Source organism: Podarcis tiliguerta (assembly GCF_965153285.1).
Source record: "Podarcis tiliguerta genome assembly, chromosome: 6".
NCBI lineage: Eukaryota > Metazoa > Chordata > Lepidosauria > Squamata > Lacertidae > Podarcis > Podarcis tiliguerta.
The window spans coordinates 8687921-8706491 of record NC_139539.1 but is presented as its reverse complement, the minus strand read 5'-3'; the positions used below and the strand labels follow the sequence as shown (position 1 = coordinate 8706491).

The following is an 18571-nucleotide window of genomic DNA, read 5'->3' as shown; positions in this document are numbered from 1 at the left end:
TGGATGCAATGTTAAAACCATGTTGATGGAAGACAATCTTACTCGGCTACAAGGGATCGCCAAAGAAGAAGAAGAATGTGAACTGAGACTAATTTCTCTTCCATCCTGAGTCTTGCCTGTCATCCAAGTTGCTTTTGATCATGTAGGGAGACTATTGCACAAGTACAGCTAGATTTACGTACACTGGGTCCCCTTTCAGTCATCGCACCAAATGCTCAAATGGGAATGGCAAACGCAGTGGGATTTAGGAAGCTGCCTTGCAGTCAGGCCATTGTTGCATCTGGCACAGTATTGTCTACTCTGACTGCCAGCTGCTATCCAGGGTTTCAGGCAGGGTTCTCTCCCACAATCCCTGACCCTTGGCCATGCTGGCAGCAACTGATGGGAGGTTCGCTGTGTATCCAAGTCATGCAAAATTAGGCAGTCTCTACCTATTGGCTATGGGACGTGGGTGGCGCTGTGGGTTAAACCACAGAGCCTAGAACTTGCCGATCAGAAGGTCGGTGGTTTGAATCCCCGCGACAGGATGAGCTCCCATTGCTCGGTCCCAGCTCCTGCCAACCCAGCAGTTCGAAAGCACGTCAAAGTGCAAGTAGATAAATAGGTACTGCTCTGGCGGGAAGGTAAACGGCGTTTCCGTGCGCTGCTCTGGTTCGCCAGAAGTGGCTGAGTCATGCTGGCCACATGACCCGGAAGCTGTACGCCAGCTCCCTCGGCCAATAAAGCGAGATGAGCGCCGCAACCCCAGAGTCGGCCACGACCGGACCTAATGGTCAGGGGTCCCTTTACGTTTACCAATTGGCTAAATTTACCTTGCAGGGTTGTTGTGACAGGGTATCATGTATGCAATCCTTAGCTCCTTGGTAGAGTGTAAATGGGATTCAGATGTGATAAGAATGCACGCCAAGTAATTTTAAAAATATATAATTACCAGCCTTAAAATGTGCAGCTTTTACTTCCTTACACCACGAGTTAGCTGCTGATTCCTTCTCCGTCTTGCCTCCACGGCTTACCTCAGCAGATTTAATATTTCTGACAGGGAAGTGTTTTGTTGAAAGCTATTGGACTGAGACGGATAGCGTGTCTATAATGCTTCATTCTCTGAAGAACAACGAGAGCGAAAATGTATTGGATGTTGGCAAATGCAGATCCATCGGCTGCAAAAAGGGTGTCCCCGGTGCTAAGAGCTTCCTTGTCTCTGTTTATATATAAATTAATTTATGGATTTTCTTGACAAGACTACAGCTCCCTCCCTTAGGGACCCCGGCTGATATATTACCTGTGAAAGAGGATCACAATTTATTAGGCTGCATATAGAATCAGAGATAGGTGTAGACCGGAATGTTTTGAAATATTACATTATATATGAAATGGCAAAGGGGGAGAGTTAAATTACATGGTTATAATTACTTGGAGTTCAGGTGGCGTCATAAATAATCCATCCTGGATTCGTTCTTAGTGTTTATTATGTTACAGGAGCAATGTAATTAACACTGTAGGTGACCTGGGGGCTGCTAGGTCTATGCCGCCCCCTGTCACCCTTCCACACATGACCTAGGAAAAGAGATGTCAGGGGTATGATGGCATTAAGCACATCCCACCCCCCTGAATTAAATGGACTGACACTGAGCAGCCTGAGATTTATGGGTGGCAAACACAACCCAATGGTTTATTGTTTAGGTGCTGCTTTCCACGGTTGCCAAAGCAGCTCACAAGAAACATTGGCTTGGCAATCCAATGCCCCTTCACACCAGGCCCGGGAGGTGGGAGAGAGAGGATCCCATCAGGTCTTCTGAAATATACTCACAGAAAAACCATCGGTTTCATGGAGTTTATTTCAGTGTTGTGATGAAAACAGTCAGTCATTGGGTGTGTCTCCTCTGGCTGGCCACTCCCAAACCCAGGCTATATATCCTTTATTCACACCCTAGGTCAAACCTGATAGGCTTGTTCAAACTTCCCTTCTGGAGCCGGATTGGACGGCTCCAACGGCCAATCAGATGCTACATTCCAAAACCCTCCCTGCCTATTATTCAAGGATCCAAACACCAGACATAACATCTTCACTGGTGTTGCATCCGAACCCCAGGTGAGCATAGCTGGAAGGAGACCAACTTTACCATGCATTCAGCAGCAGCACCCACAGACCTGAGGACTAGCTGACAGGGCAAATCCTGTATTCCTGGTTGGAGGAGCCAGGAGAGGGCATAGCACAAAATTGTCTGTGTTGCATCCCCCTCCTCCCCTGGCTTGCCCCTCCTCCCAACCATGCTCCTTCCATAGATATAGCAGCCTTCCTCCACCCCTAGCATACTCCATAATGTTTTGCACCACAAGCCCAAGTAAGCATGATACAATTTGACTTGCTTCGCCTCGCCTCAACAATTCAATGTACGGATGGTGACATTGAGTTGCATATCTGATACCAGCCCTACTCTGAATAAACCCACTGAAATAAATTAACCTGTTAGTCATGCCTATTAATTAATTTCTTTCTTTTTTCATGTTCAACGGTGCTCTTTCCCCACCACATTATACACACACACACACACCATTTTGTGTGTGTGTGTATACATACATACATATATATACACACACACATATCATTTTCAACAATTATTAAACATACTTTTATATCTTATACAATTTTTTTGACTTCAATCAACCACATCTGAAAATTTTCCAATCTTTTCACTTAATTTACATTTCTTACTTTCACTATTACATTTAAATATCATAACTAATTTCTCTCTTCTTTCTCTCCTTTGCAATATTTCATATATTTCTCCTTACAAAATGTCTTGTAGTCCTACTAGCGTAATTTGTCGATTACAGTTGCTCTTCAAATAGTTTGTATATTTCTTGTCATGCCTATTAGTTTCAGTGGGTACACTGACTTTTTACAAACAACAACAATAACAAATTCCTCCTGTTTGTTCGCTTATCGGAAGGGGGAGAAAGTTAAACTCTCAGCATTTTACTTAACAAACTTCGTTTTTCTTACATTGCCAATTTTCCAGGCATACAAAGGGAAATTGGGGTGAGCAATTTGCTTAGTTTCTTAAAGTGAATGGTGTGGTTCTTTTCTGAATCAGAGGGCAAGCTGCAGCCTCAGATTCTCTTTTTTTGGAGAATTTTAGCAATAGCCACTTTCCTGCAGAAATATTGGAGCAGGAGATCTGCATGACCAAAATCTGCAATTCTGAATCTGAAACCTGACTTTCCACGATACATGTCCTCAGCCTCCTTTGCAGCGTGAGAGTGAGCCGGCTGCCAAATCCATTGCTTAATAACTCTCCTTGAAATTTAAGCAGAATGAGGGTCAAACTGTTGCGAAAAGGTCACTACGAAAAGAAGATGGAAGCAGCAGTTAAACACACACAGAGTAAGATTTATTTCCCCCAGCATCTTATAGGGTACCCCCCCTGCAAGTCATTAAAATGGTTTTCTGAAATAAAATGTCTTACATGGGTGGTTAGGTGTGTTTTTCACATACCCAAACTAGCGAATGTGTGCTGAAAATTCTGGACTCTTCACAATTTTGCTCTTAGAGGAAGGCAGTTCTCATTGCAAGGAGATAATGGTAGTTCAACTAGTAAACAGAATTATTGTTCACTAAGGGTTGGTTGACACCTGCATTTTTAACACTTTGAGTCTGCAGCATGAAAATCCTTTTTAGATCTTTTTTTCAATGCATAACTAGCAGGTAACAGGATCAGGGAAGCTGCCCTTTCCCATATTTGTCAAAATAGAGAGAATATTTTGCACCATGCAAACGCTTTCATCCTTCATTGTTCTTGATTGGAAAGAACCCTGTGTCTATATCAGTAAGTACTAACTCTGTGCCCCATAGAGGACGGAAAATTGTTAGGTGCGAAATTTCAATACAGCTTCACACTTCCGTCACTGGGCTCTCTTGAAAACAGCTTCTCCATGCGAACCTAGAAGTGACCGCTCCAGACAATGGAATGAATCTTCTTTTCTTATCTCTACCACCACGATCTCCTGGGTGACGCAGACACCATTAGGCAGTTGAATGTGTATCTCTACTTTCCCTCCCTCCTTCCCACCCTCCTCTATGCAGCCCCGGGCACTGTCAACCCATGCTACATCACTGATCTGCATGGGATTTTGGTGACTGTCTTATGGAAAGAGCATATGTGCTTTGTAAATGGCTGGTCGCATTATCACATTATCACCTATAGCTTTTGCCATAATAATAATAATAATAATAATAATAATAATAATAATTGTATTATTTATACCTTATATCCCACCCATCTGGCTAGGTTTCTCCAGCTACACTGGGCGGCTTCCAACAGAATATAAAACATAATACTGAGCTCCAGAATTTAAAGATGAATCGATGGGAGTTGTTCACCAAGCATTGTGGTGAGGGGGAGCAAGCAAAACAGGGACATTTTCATCACCAGGCAGCCTTCGATTTCAGAGGCAATTTTCATGCTACAATTAGTGACTTGCTATTTATTCATTTATTCATGTATTCAATTTACACCCCACCCCTTCTCCCGGAGGTTACCTCAGGGTAGCAAAACACACAAGCAATGAAACAATTAAGATATCTAAAAACATCGGGTGGGGAGGGGACCCCACCGAACCCATTCCAATACAAATGCAGAGTGGGGAGGATCTCAAATGCTTGTTGAAAGATGAAGGTCTTCAGTAGAAGCTGAGAAGACAACAGTGATGGCCCCCGTCTAATATTCAATTGGAGGGGATTGCGAAGGGTTGGTGCTACAACAATATACATGCAGAATGGACCTCCTGACAAGGTGGCCCTAACCTGCATAGCACAGTGATTGATGGGTGTCCCACACTGTTCTCCCCCTCCACATTTTACCTCACAAACACCCAGTGAGGAAGGTTACGCCACGAGACAGTGACTGGCCCAGGTTCATCCAGAGAACTTCATGGCTGAATGGGGATTTGAACCCCAGTCTTGGAGGTCTTAGTCCAACACACTGACCACTGCATTACACAGCTATGGGGCTATATACCCCAGAACAAGCACCTTGATCTTAGCCCGGTAGCCTGGGTGCCCTCTGGGTGCCCACCTCAGTGTCCCCATGGTTGATTTGAAGTTACAATACCCTCTTGGTAGCTGCTTGCTCCAGACAAACCTCAGGGACTCATTACAGCAGTTGAAAGTGTGTATCCCTCCCCTATTTTATTTTATTTTATTTGCAGGCAATGCAGGGTCTGTCTCCTCCTTTTGGTTTCCGCTCAGGCCCCTGCATTTCCTTCTGAGGAGATGTTTTGCCATGACAAAGTAACTGCTGACAAAGTGAATAAACTGACTTCATTTTAATTTTGTTTTGCATTTTCCTTTTGTATATTTTGATCCTAAAATCTTTTTGAGTGTCTTTCTCCCTTTCTCCCCCCGCCTTCCCCTTTATGATAATAAAGCAACTGTTTGTGCGGTACCATGCAATCATTTCTGAATTGGATTTATTTTTGTCTACAGATCCTTCTCCAAAATCTTGATCGCCCTCCCCGCTGCTCGCCCTCATTTTTTTTGTGTCGGCATGGCATCTCTCCAGCAATGTTTTAATATAAAATTTAAAGCACAAAGAAGGAAAAGAGCCTAGGGTGGATGTAAGATCAGTAACGACACTAAATAGGGACAACAGATTCCCCTCTCTCCCTGACAGATGGAAACAGATTATACAGAGCAGGATCATGTCAGTAATAATATGCAAGGTTGAAGCCCGTATGGTGAATTTCCAGCTTCTCCACGACATATTTCTTAATGCTTCTTTTAACAACCCCTCTATTCCCCCAAACTGAGTGTGCAAAGCAATTGTGTGGTTCCCAATGGGTGGTCCGTGGGCCACAGGGAGTCTGCATATACCCACCCAGCTGATCTGTGGCACCATTCAAATAACAAAAACTACCACAGAGATATCAAAATTTTCAAAAGTCCATAGCTTGGTCTTTGAAAAACAGGGGGTGTGCAGTACTTAGTTAATTGGGAACCACTGGTTTAAATCATCACAGGATGGAACATGCTAAAAACATATTTGTTGTTGTCATTTACCATAAGGTACAAGGACAGGTTAACAACAACTCTGGTTGGCTCTCACATATGTTCACTTCATCAAATCTGGCCGTCTTTGAAAAAAGTTTGGGCACTCCTGGGTTACAACTGAAAACGTCACTAATATTAAATACTATTATTAAAAACAATGCAAAACAAGATTACAAAAAATAAGTTGGGTCCTGAAAACTGGATATGCCATTGCAAGCCAGATAAAGGTAAAGGTACCCCTGCCCGTACGGGCCAGTCTTGACAGACTCTAGGGTTATGCGCCCATCTCACTCAAAGAGGCCGGGGGCCAGTGCTGTCTGAAGACACTTCCGGGTCACGTGGCCAGCGTGACAATGCTGCTCTGGCGAGCCAGAGCCGCACACAGAAACACCGTTTACCTTCCCGCTAGTAAGCGGTCCCTATTTATCTACTTACACCCGAGAGTGCTTTCGAACTGCTAGGTTGGCAGACGCTGGGACCGAACAACGGGAGCGCACCCCGCCGCGGGGATTTGAACCGCCGACCTTTCGATCGGCAAGCCCTAGGTGCTGAGGCTTTAACCCACAGCGCCACCCACGTCCCTTGCAAGCCAGATACCTACAAACAATTAAAATGACCCAATATTCACTTATGTATTTATTTGATTTATTTGAATTGGGCCCAGAAAGAGATTGGCAGCCGGTGAAGTTGGGCCAGGATTGGTGTTATATGCTCAAACCGCCTTGTCTCAGTGAGCAGGAGTGGATTTTCACATTTCAGCGGCACCCTGTGCAAGGCCAAAATTCGGCACCCCCTGCCTCTCGCTTTCCATTCTGCTCAATTCACTACATCATAATTGTGAAGCCCTGTAGTGCCCCCTAAGTTCGGCGCTCAGTAGCGTTGCCCTAAATCTCTGCAGCGAGCAACTGGGCTGCTGAGTTGTGCATGAGCTGAAGTTTCCAAATCGTCTTCATAGGCAGCCCTACATATAGCCCATTGCAGTAATCCAAACTAGAGGTTACCAGAGCATAGACAACAGAAGTTGGACAATCCCTGTCCAAGACAGGGGTGCAGCTGGGCCACCAGTTGAAGCTGATGGAAAGCACTCTGTGCCACTGAGGCCACCTGATCCTCAAGTGACAGCAATAGATCCAGAGTTACTCCCAAGCTACAAACCAGATCTTTCACAGGTTGTGTAACCCCATCAAGAAAAGTATAGTGTCCAGGTCAAGGGAAGTAATGGTACCACTCTATTCTGCCTTGGTCAAACCCAACCTGGAGTAGTGTCCACTTCTGGGTACCGCAATTTAGGAAGGCTATCAACAAGGATATCAAGGTGCGCAGCCTGGGAGTCATTCTGGACTCACAGCTGTCCATGGAGGTGCAGGTCAATTCTGTGTCCAGGGCAGCTGTTTATCAGCTCCATCTGCTACACAGGCTGAGACCCTACTTGCCCGCAGACTGTCTCGCCAGAGTAGTGCATGCTCTAGTTATCTCCTGCTTGGACAACTACAGTGCACTCTACCTTTGAAGATGACTCGGAAACTGCAATTAATCCAAAATGCAGCAGCTAGACTGGTGACTGGGAGTGGCCGCCGAGACCACATAACACCGATCTTGAAAGATCTACACTGGCTCCCAGTACGTTTCCGAGCACAATTCAAAGTGTTGGTGCTGACCTTTAAAGCCCTAAACGGCCTCGGTCCAGTATACCTGAAGGAGCGTCTCCACCCCCATCGTTCAGCCTGGACACTGAGGTCCAGCGTTGAGGGCCTTCTGGCGGTTCCCTCACGGCAGAAGTAAGGTTACAGGGAACCAAGCACAGGGCCTTCTTGGTAGTGGCACCTACCCTGTGGAACGCCCTCCCACCAGATGTCAAAGAGAAGAACAACTACCAGACTTTTAGAAGACATCTGAAGGCAGCCCTGTTTAGGGAAGCTTTTAATGTTTAATAGAATGTTGTATTTTATTATAATAATATAATATTTTAATACTTTGTTGGAAGCCACCCAGAGTGGCTGGGAAAACCCAGCCAGATGGGCGGGGTATAAATTATTATTATTATTATTATTATTATTATTATTATTATTATTATTTCCCAGTGGAATCATTGCTGAGGGCGCACACCAGCCTTTCCCAAGCAGGTGCCCCCAGGTGCTTTGAGCTGCAACTTCCCGGCAGCATGTGCTGGCAGGGATTGATGGGAAGGCTGGTGAACACACCCATGCCATGTTCCACAAACAAGTTTTGCAAGATTTCAAAAACCTGCCAGACCTTTTTGTCCAGAGGCACTGGTGGGATTAAAACAAAAAACAAAACCACACCAACGTATATGTTGCACCATGGAAAATGAAGTCCCTTGTGGAGGTGATGCTCTGCTTGTGCTGAGGCAAACCTCTTCAGAGGTCTTTAAGCAGAGGCTTGACAACCATATGTCAGGAGTGCTCTGATGGTGTTTCCTGCTTGGCAGGGGTTTGGACTCGATGGCCCTTGTGGTCTCTTCCAACTCTATGATTCTATGATTCTATGAAACCTCGCACCAGGCATGCAACAGTGTGCCAAGGAGTGTTGCGCCCATGCTCCTTGACCTTTTGCCTTCTTGGCTAGCAAACAGGGTTTTTACCCGGTCCGTTTGTCCTCTCACAGATTTGGGTACTAGACATAACGCTTGGCTGGAGCATGACGGGGGACGCAGACATAATCAAGTATCGGGGAACATTTTAGGGAAGCACTTGCTCACACGTATATTTGCTAATGCTGGAAATGTGCTTAGATGGCAATACGTCATGTTCAGAGTGGTTTGACTACTGTTTCCAATTGTTGACTTCCGCTAATAAAAGGAGCCTTTGCAGAGCTAGTCGGCAGCTTGCTTGGAGCATGCTTACCAGCGTAATTCTGCGCAGCTCACTTGCATTCAACCTCCCGTTGTCCTCGTTATTCCCACAGTCCCTCTCAACAGTGGTGTAGCTTCATGCTCCGGCCCCGGGGGGGTGGAGAGCAGGCGGAGGCAGGGCTGGCGCGCATCCTGGGGGCATGGCATGCCGCCTGCGGGGTCGTGGCGCCCAGCGGGGGCAGGGAGAGCTGCCGCAATGGCACCCCATTGGGATCACGCTGCCAGGGGCGGTGCGCTCCCGCTGCACTCCTCTTCCTCCGCCAGTGCCTCTCAACACTTAAAAATGACTGCTTGTTTCCAGCTTCAACTTGCGCTATCAGCTTCCCTTCTGAACAGAGCAGAGTGGTGAAATTTTTCACAGGGGAACAGTTAGGGCCAGAAATGCTAGCTTGCGAGGGTGGATGTGCAGTGTGTCTGTGTGAAATGATGCACACATGAACATTGCATCTCTCTCCCTAAGCCGGGCAGAAGCTACCTGGGCTTTGGGAAGGAAGTGTCAGGTCTGTGAAAGGATGCTATAGAGTCCTCCTTCCCCAAGCCAGATAGGAGCATCGTTCCTCCCTCCCTAAGCTGGGTAGAAGCTTCCCACGGTTGGGGAAGGGGGTGCCTGGGGAATATTCAGGGAACTAGCCTAGCCTCCTTAGTCTACTGACCGCACATCACTGCTTCTGAAAGATGGCAGCTTTCATTTTTAGCGCTTGCAAAAATCGGGCTTTGAAAGATCTGCTGCCGGCAGCACCAAGAAAAACCTTCTCCTGGCCCCCTCCCTCCAAAAAGCTCCAGTAACTGTAGGAGATGATACCCTCCCCGATAGAATAAGCAATATCCTGGTCTCATCATCATTGTCAGCACCACTGTTCAACAAAGTAACATCTCTCCGCGGATAAAGCTGGCAAATGTTATCCTTTGGCGATAGGAATCCTTCAGGGAAAGCCCCTATTCACAATCTTTCTAAAGCTCCCTTAATTGTTCCAGTTGCTGGAAATTTTAAACAGGTTCCTTTCCCCCCTCCCTCTCCCCCCCCCCGCCACTCCAGCTGCTTTGCCAAGTTGCACTAAGCCCCCTTTGTCAAGCAAATGTGCCAAGCAAAGGCACAGAGAGATAAGCGCAGCTGAGGGAATTGCTTGAACTCGCCTGCCTGGAGATGGTTCCACTGTGCCGGAGTGCGCTTGTCTTTCTGTTCGGCTGCAACTTTTGGCATGGATCAGCGTTGCTTCGACAAGGCCTCTTTCACCCAGAGATCTCGGCACGCGTTTATGGGCACAAAAAGGGGCTGTCTGTGAATTGGTAGCTCCCCGGTTCCAGTTTTCATCCCTTCAGGGGTGGGGTGGTGGTGGGGTTGTTGGCAAGGCTCCTGGCTGTATTCTGGCTCAAGGGGCTGTTCCCAAACAGCCACAGTTTCCACAGGAAGATTCAGATGAGTTAAAGAATTTATTAATCCAAAAGGGCTCAACGCCTTTGCGTACCATGCTTGAACTTTCACCCAGGGAATCTTTGCTGAAGAAGCAAGAACGATATACAGTGGTACTTCAGGTTACATACACTTCAGGTTACATACACTTCAGGTTACAGACTCTGCTAACCCAGAAATATTACCTTGGGTTAAGAACTTTGCTTCAGGATGAGAACAGAAATTGTGCTCCAGCAGCGCAGTGGCAGCAGGAGGCCCCATTAGCTAAAGTGGTGCTTCAGGTAAAGAACAGTTTCAGGTTAAGTACAGACCTCCGGAACAAATTAAGTACTTAACCCGAGGTACTACTGTATTAGTAAATATGGAGTCAGACTTCTAAACCGCAAGGGTCACAACATCCCATAAGAATAGAAGGAGGGTGTTGCAAGAAGAATGTTGCGATAGAGATAAAGAGATCTGACCATTTTGGTTTATCGTTTTTCTAATCCTAAATCCAGTTCATCACATTTCCCTATCCATTTGAAATTTTTGACAAAGGCTTCACGAAAACTCACCAGCATTTTAGTGCCCCCTTCCCTCTCCCAGCTGCATCAAAACATGTCTCTCCCGTATCAGTCTCTACAGCCACAGCAGGCGCTGCAATCTTCCAACAACTTGACCTCACCCAAAGGCACACTCCTCCATTGTCTCCCGAGATAGACAGATGACAGCAACTCCTCTCTCTCCTTATAAATTTTTGTTTGCAAGGTTGTATAATATATTCATTTTAGTGTACAATGTTTCCTAATACAGTGCACTTTAGACTGTTATTTTCAGTAATACATATGTGCGCGCTTTTATGTACACTTTACCCTAGCACATGTACTTTTGTACACATTACTTGGTTGGAGATTGCATTGACAGAAGTGGATTTTGAAGGATATCTGTGTTTCAGGTAGTGCATTGTTTTGGGAAGTATAAATTAGATAGGTTTGCCCACTCTTTTCCTGCTCGGGGCCCAACACACAAGATATCTAGAGCAACATTGGAGTGAGGGTTTGTCTTCACGCTCCTAGCCCTGTCCCAGCTTTTTCTCATTGCATACTCAGGCTAGTTAAATGGTGCTCCTAGTAGGTTTTCGGTGTCCAGTTGAAAGCAATCGGCAGGTACATCTTATACTCAACTTCTGTGTGTTTATTCTTATTATTACATTGCTTTCCTCCATCATATCCTCACAAGAACCCTGTGAGGTAGTTGGACTCTGAGATAGTGACAAGCCCAAGGTCACCCAGTGAGCTTCGAGGATGAGTGGAGATTTAAATACTGAACTCTCCAATGCCAGGCTGACAGTAAGCCTGCTACAGTCACACCACACCAACGCTAAAAACATTGGGTGGTGTTTGACTAAAGATTTGCAGTAGCACAAGGATTAGTGCTAGCACAATGGGACTTTCTGCCTCTCCAGTGGTGTAGCGTGGGTTGCCAGGGCCCAAGGCTGCATGCAGATGGGTGGGTGGGAGGCAAACAGATGGAGTACACATGCACATTCAGCTGCCTAATGGCGTCCACATCACCCAGGAGATTGCAGCCACAGAGGTAAGAAAAGAAGAGGTGTTCTGTTGTCTGGAGAGGCCACTTCCTGGTTTGCATGGAGAAGCTGTTTTCAGTGGAGCCCAGGAACGGAAGCTTACAGCTTTATTGAGACAGCACCGGGTGTTGAAATTTTATGCCCCTAACAATTTTATGCCCCCATGTGGGCCTCCTCAATGCTACACCACTGCACCTCTCTCCTCCCCCCCATGGACACCCACACCATCCCCAACTGGAGGGTTGGGGGGGGAACCCAGAACAGATTTAGGGGTGCACAGAGGGAGGGGGAGAGCAGTCCATTGAGCAAGGAAAAATCCTGGCGCTGATGGTACATTCTCTCTAGTACTACATTGAATTCAACCCATTGCTTTCACTTGAGTGTGCATAGCTCCCCATAAGGAATAAGTCTGTCTATCTATCTGTCTGTCTGTCTCTCCCCCCCCCCTCCCTCCCTCTCTATATATATCCTAGTAAATGCTGATAGAGGGAGACAGATTGGGACATCTTTGATGATGAGTTGGCTCCTTTAATATTCAGCATCTCTCCTGCCTTCTTTTCCAGAAAGGCATTTGGGTGGCCTATTTGGAGTGAGGATTTCTAAGCACAATGGGGACTTGCATATTGGTTTTCAAAAGGGTTCTAAAAATAAAGCACCCAGCTCTGCTTTAAGCACTCCGCCGGGACGCTTCTGAGTCTCTCCTTTTTATTGTTGTTGTGCTTTCGTTTTGGCTTTGTTCTTCCTTTCATTTTCCGCGCATTCCGTTCCCAACACGTGCCCTCCCTCGCCAGGATGCCAGGGAGGGTTTGTGCAAGTGGATATAAACAGAAATTCTCTCTCATCTCATTAGCCCGAGCTGTTTATTATTAAGGCGACATTTCACAAGCATCTTACGAGGACGATGCGCCAGCGGAGTTTCGCCTTTGTGCCGGATTCATCTGTCAAGTCCAAACCAAGACCAGGATGCCAGATCCTTTTAGCCCATTCTGAATCATCATCCTTATCTCCCCACTTCCAGTAGGGCTCCTAGCCTGAAGACTGTGTGCTGGTCTCCACATTCACACTGATCACTCAATGACTGCAGCGTCCAACAACTCTGGACTCATGTAAATGAAGCATTGCAGATCCACAACTGCATTTTGAGCACAACGGTTTGTAAGGCAGCCAGGCAGGTGCCGCCCACTCTGAGTTGCCTAGGGTTAGGGTTAAGCATGCAAAGTACATGCATACTAGTATCAAGAGATGTGGATCTGCATTAGATCTGAGTGATCCTGCTGCAATTCAGAATTGGCTCTGAATTATGGGCACGGCTAAATGAAAACTTGGTAGAAAGCTCTCCTAAATCCCGAGCCTCTAATCACGCATGAATTTTAGCACATGCACATTACCAAAATACACTCGGGAAATGTGGTGTGTTCTTTTTCTGTCTTGGTGCATCAAAGAGTCATGTTTGCTCAGTGCCCTGTTCTCTAATTGACTCTCACTGCAAGTGGTTTATTTACAAACTACTAGATAGACGAAGAATAACCAAAGAATTAAACAGCGTCATATCTGAGCATGCAGAAACATACCACTGCCTCCCTGACTTTGGCTGCTTAGCCATGCCAACTTCCCCTATCATGCAGGCACAAAGGGGAGAAATTAGCCCATCATAAAACTCTTTTTATTATTATTATGAACATACTACATTTTTGGTGCATCGGAGCCGTGCCTTAATATATGTATAAGAATTGCAAACAGCACCAACTGGTTAATTATGCCTCTCAGCAGCATCACCAGTTAGAACCAGCACTTTGCCATTTACTAAGAGCTCAGAGGCAATGAAAGATTAAACCCTAGCCAAGCCTTTTACCTCATCATTCCAGCTGTCCTCACCTATCCATATTCCCTGCCTGCTATGGAATGCAGGCGGAGTTCTGCTTATGACAGCAGGCTGCAGAGGAAGGGAAGGGAAAGGACATTTCAGCCCATCGCACATAGCTCTTGTGAATTTTGCCATTGAGGAAATCTGTGTGTTCCGCCTTCCAGGGCTAGATTTGGGGCAGGCGAGCCTAGCAACTGCCAGGGACACTGGGATTTGGTGGTGGAGGGGGGGCACCTGTTCTGAGCTATCTCTACACTTAAGTACCCATTCAACCGCTGAATGCAAAGCAGTACAGACAGTTCATCTTCATTTGTAAAGCTGGCATTGCTGACCTGCATGGCCAGTGTTGCAGTAATGTTCTTTTCTTTTCCTTTCCTTTCCTTCCTGGGGAAACGTAGAACACCAGGGCCCATTGAGCAAACAGTGAACATACGAGCAATTCCATGCATGCAAAGTTGCGTAGGAAATCATGCATGCAGGTCATGCATCTAAACAGTGAAATAAGTTCCAAATGCAATTTTATTTTTAAAAAGTTAATAGGAAGCAGAACAAATAGAAGGGCTGGAAAAAACTGCAGCTTCTATGCAGTAACCACTTGGTCGGTGTCACTGGAAACAGAGGACGCTGCCTTATAGTGAGTCAGACCATTGCTACACTGACTGGCAACGGCTCCCCAGCTTATCAGACTGGGGACATGTCCAATCCCACCTGGAGAAACCAGGAACTGAACGCGACACCTTCTGCAGGTAAGGCAGCTTGTGGGATATTTGCAATGCAGTCAAACCAACAATGCATGTTTGCACTGAATAGAAACAGATCTGGATATCTTTTCAAACCCAGACAGCAGAAAATGAATATGGGAAAGCTGCGTTGCACTGACTCAGACCCAGCGGTCCATTGAGGTCGGTATTGTCTGTGCTGATGGCAGTCACTCTCCATTGTTTCATACACAGAGTTCCTCTCCCAGCTCTATCTGGAGTCATCAGGGATTGAACCCGAGACCTTCTGAACAAAAGGAGGATGCTCTAACACCAAGCTATGACCCTTGAGGAGAGGGTGGTGATTCAGATGTTGGTTGCTAATAATAATCTGGTTTCTTAAGCCATTGCGATTTTAAAAAAAAGAAGCCTGTGGGGTTTTGGTTTTTTCCAAATGCATGCACGGCCAAAATGCATGCATGGTCCCCTAGGGGATCAGGCGATCCTTCAAGGGCATGTCACCTGAAGCGCTGATTTCCATCATGCTCCTGCCTTGAGCCCTAGGTACTGCCTCCACCCGGCCACCCCCCTCCCCGCACATCCCAAGGCCTCGTTTGCTTTGCAGAGGCATTAGATTAGCACGAGGGCTTATGACCAGCCATCTGCCACAGCAGGCTGCTGACTGCAAGTCCCCTGATCTCCGAGCAACATTGCTGAGGAGTACGGAAGGATTTCAGGAGCAGGGAGATGGAGGGGAACTTATTACCCTGGCGCTTGTTCCTCGCTCTGCATAGTCAGATTGAAATGAAATTTCTGTCAGCAGCACGGGGACATTGTGTTTAAGAAGCCAGGGGATTTTCTTTTTAAACGAGTTTTTCAAGGTAGTGGTACTTTCTGTTCTTGTTTTGACATAATGGCCCCAAAATAACATCTTGTGAGTGAGCCGATGAATTGTTGGCACCAACCACTGAAGAAGGAGGCCATAAGAATATGCAAAGCTGCACTGGTCCATCTCGCACAGTATTGTCTATTCTGAATCTCCAGGGTTTCTGAATACATACCCTCCAACATTTCTCCAGTGAAAATAGGGACATCCTATTCCATAGCCTCCAACATTTCTCCAGTGAAAATAGGGATGTCCTAAGGAAAAATGGGACATTCCAGGATCAAATCAGAAACCAGGACAGCTTCTGTAAATTCAAAGGTGAACCAACCTAATTTGCACTTTCTGAAACAATGCAGGCATCCTCCGAAATTTGCACATTTTGAAATTTTGCAGTGCATTTCTGCAAGCAGGCAATCTCTATGCCATTAGTGAAAATGGCATACAAATACATACAAAAATGCATTATATTAGGTAACACAGCTTTGCAAAAAAAGAAGTGTATATTATGTAGAATTGCATATATGGAAATGTGCATATTTAGGAGAGTCACAATAAAATGCTTATGAATTTTCATGAAGTCTTTTATTTGTGTGTGTATGAGTAATGCCAACGAATGTGGAAATGTGGAGAACTGGATGTGAGGTTGAAAAAATGAGAAACCGAGAGAAACAAAATCTGATAGATTTGCCCACCCCTACCTGAAAGTAACATGTGTGTGTCTTTATAAATTGACCTATATGTACTACTGGTTCCTCTCCCCAGAATGTTCTCTGTCTCTCTCCACTCTTGGCCTCCCCTCACCCTCTCCTCTTTAGGAAGCATTTTATGAAGTCTTATGAAATGACACCCCAACTTGCATGGACTATAGTTTTGGTGCTGGAACGGAATACTCCATGAAACGACCCCCTCCATTGGTCATTTTTGTGCTCTTCCTGCCTGTACCCAAGCACCATTGCTCCTCAGGATTCTTCTTCTACATCTGCACCCCCTGTTGTTGTTTAGTCATATAGTCGTGTCCGACTCTTCATGACCCCATGGACCAGAGCACGCCAGGCACTCCTGTCTTCCACTGCCTCCCACAGTTTGGTCAAACTCATGTTTGTAGCTTCGAGAACACTGATCAACCATCTTGTCCTCAGTCGTCTCCTTCTCCTTGTGCCCTCCTTCTTTCCCAACATCAGGGTCTTTTCCAGGGATCTCCCAGCATCATAACTTTTATTTGTTTTTGTCCATGGAGTTTTCTTGGCAGGGGTACTGGAGTGGCTTGCCGGTTCCTGCTCCAGGTGGATCACGTTTAGTCAAAACTCTCCAAGATGACCTGTCCATCTTGGTTGACCCTGCACGGCATAGCTCATTTGCACCCTCTAGTTGTTGTTAATCAACACAAGGCTCCTGTTTTTGGGTAGGGGGTCAATTAAGTGGGGGCGGGGGAATTGCCTTCATACCTCCAGGATCTTTACCACCATCTGTCACCAGAGGCTCACTCTCCCCCTCTCCTTGGGGCAGCTTTGGCACCCACCAGAATGACGTGCAAGGCACCCGCTTTCCTAGGAGTAGATGGAGAGAGTAAGGGCATCTCATTTACTTGCTGAACAGGCTCCTCAAGCATCAAAACAGCCATAGTGGCACCTGGGTGGCAGTTGTTCCATGCCAGACTGAGGCTCTGGTATGCTCTTTAATCACACCTGCTGAAGCTTCTCTGTCCTTGCCAAAGATAGGCTGGCAATGAGACTACTGAATCTGGCTCCCTGGCACTGAGACTATTGCCTTTGGCACCGGGCCAGTACAGTCCATCTCTTCCTGAAAATAGCATGCCATTATTTTTATTATTATTATGGAGGGAGGGAGGGAGGGAGGGAAGATGAGAGGAATATTTTTCTGTTTGTTAACTCTAGCAGTTCCAGCGCAGCCCCAAAAGCAATAGCAGGAGCCGAAAACATGTTAGGCTACATAATGTCCTAGATCGGAGTTCTGGAATGAGGATGCTCACAGTGGAAACAGAAGGCGGTGCCTCTGCACATGTACAGATGGGTGGAGGGGAAATAGCAGGGGGGGGGAGATCATGGGGGATCCTGGAGAATGAACCTAGGTTGCCAATATAGGGCTGCTTCATGTATTACATACGTACATGGCAGTAAGCCTGGGTTTGCAACTGGGTTTGCAACTGAGCTCGACAGGAATCATAGGCAGCAGGTTCCACCCAACTTTTTTGTGGGTCGTCGTGCACGTGTGATGTCACACCTACAACACGCACATGACATCATGAGGTCTGCCACAGCCACAGGGAGGTCTGACGGGTTCCAGCCCCTCAAGATTGGGAGCGCTCACCCCTGTCTCAATCTACTTTGGGGGAGCTGAGGTGTCCTCAGCCCCACAGAGTTGGCGCCTATGACAGGAATCATAGAATTGTAGAATTGTGGAGTTGGAACGGAATCCAAGGAACATCTAGTTCAACCCTTTGCAGTGCAGGGATCACAGCTACAGTATAGAATCCCTGACAGATGACCATCCACTTTTCAAGGTTGTCTGTTGAACAGACCTTACCATCAGAAAGTTCTTCCCAAGGTTTAGTTAGGAAGGTCAATTCTGTGTCCAGGGCAGCTGTTTATCAACTCCATCTGGTACACAGGCTGAGACCCTACCTGCCCACAGACTGTCTCGCCAGAGTGGTGCATGCTGTAGTCATCTCCCGCTTGCACTACTGCAATGCACTCTATGTGGGGCTACCTTTGAAGGTGACCCGGAAACTACAGCTAATCCAGAATGCGGCAGCTAGACTGGTGACTGGGAGTGGCCACCAAGACCATATAACACTGGTCCTGAGAGATCTGCATTGGCTCCCAGTAGGTTTCTGAGCACAATTCATAGTGTTGGTGCTGACCTTTAAAGCCCTAAACAGCCTCGGTCCTGTATACCTGAAGGAGCGTCTCCACCCCCATCGTTCAGCCCGGAGACTGAGGTCCAGCGCCAAGGGCCTTCTGGAGGTTCCCTCACTGCAAGAAGTGAGGTTACAGGCAACCAGGCAGAGGGCCTTCTCGGTAGTGGCGCCCGCCCTGTGGAACGCCCTCCCTTCAGATGTCAAGGCAATAAGCAACATCTGAAGGCAGCCCTGTTTAGGGAAGTTTTCAATGTTTATAACTGTATTGTGTTTTTAATATTCAGTTGGGAGCTGCCCAGAGTGCATGGGGAAACCCAGCCAGATGGGCGGGGTATAAATAATAAAT

General features: G+C 46.5%; 1 protein-coding gene and 1 long non-coding RNA gene across 3 annotated transcripts in view; one reads left to right on the top strand and one right to left on the bottom strand.

Moving 5' to 3' along the window:
- Positions 1-18571, bottom strand: part of NKAIN4 (sodium/potassium transporting ATPase interacting 4) — a gene marked incomplete at its 3' end in the record, with an annotated part of 305839 nt that overhangs the window by 54749 nt on the left and 232519 nt on the right. The window lies entirely within an intron of this gene.
- LOC310680761 overlaps positions 1-18571 on the top strand; it is a 75784-nt gene that overhangs the window by 1049 nt on the left and 56164 nt on the right. The gene's annotated exons all lie outside the window — the stretch shown is intronic.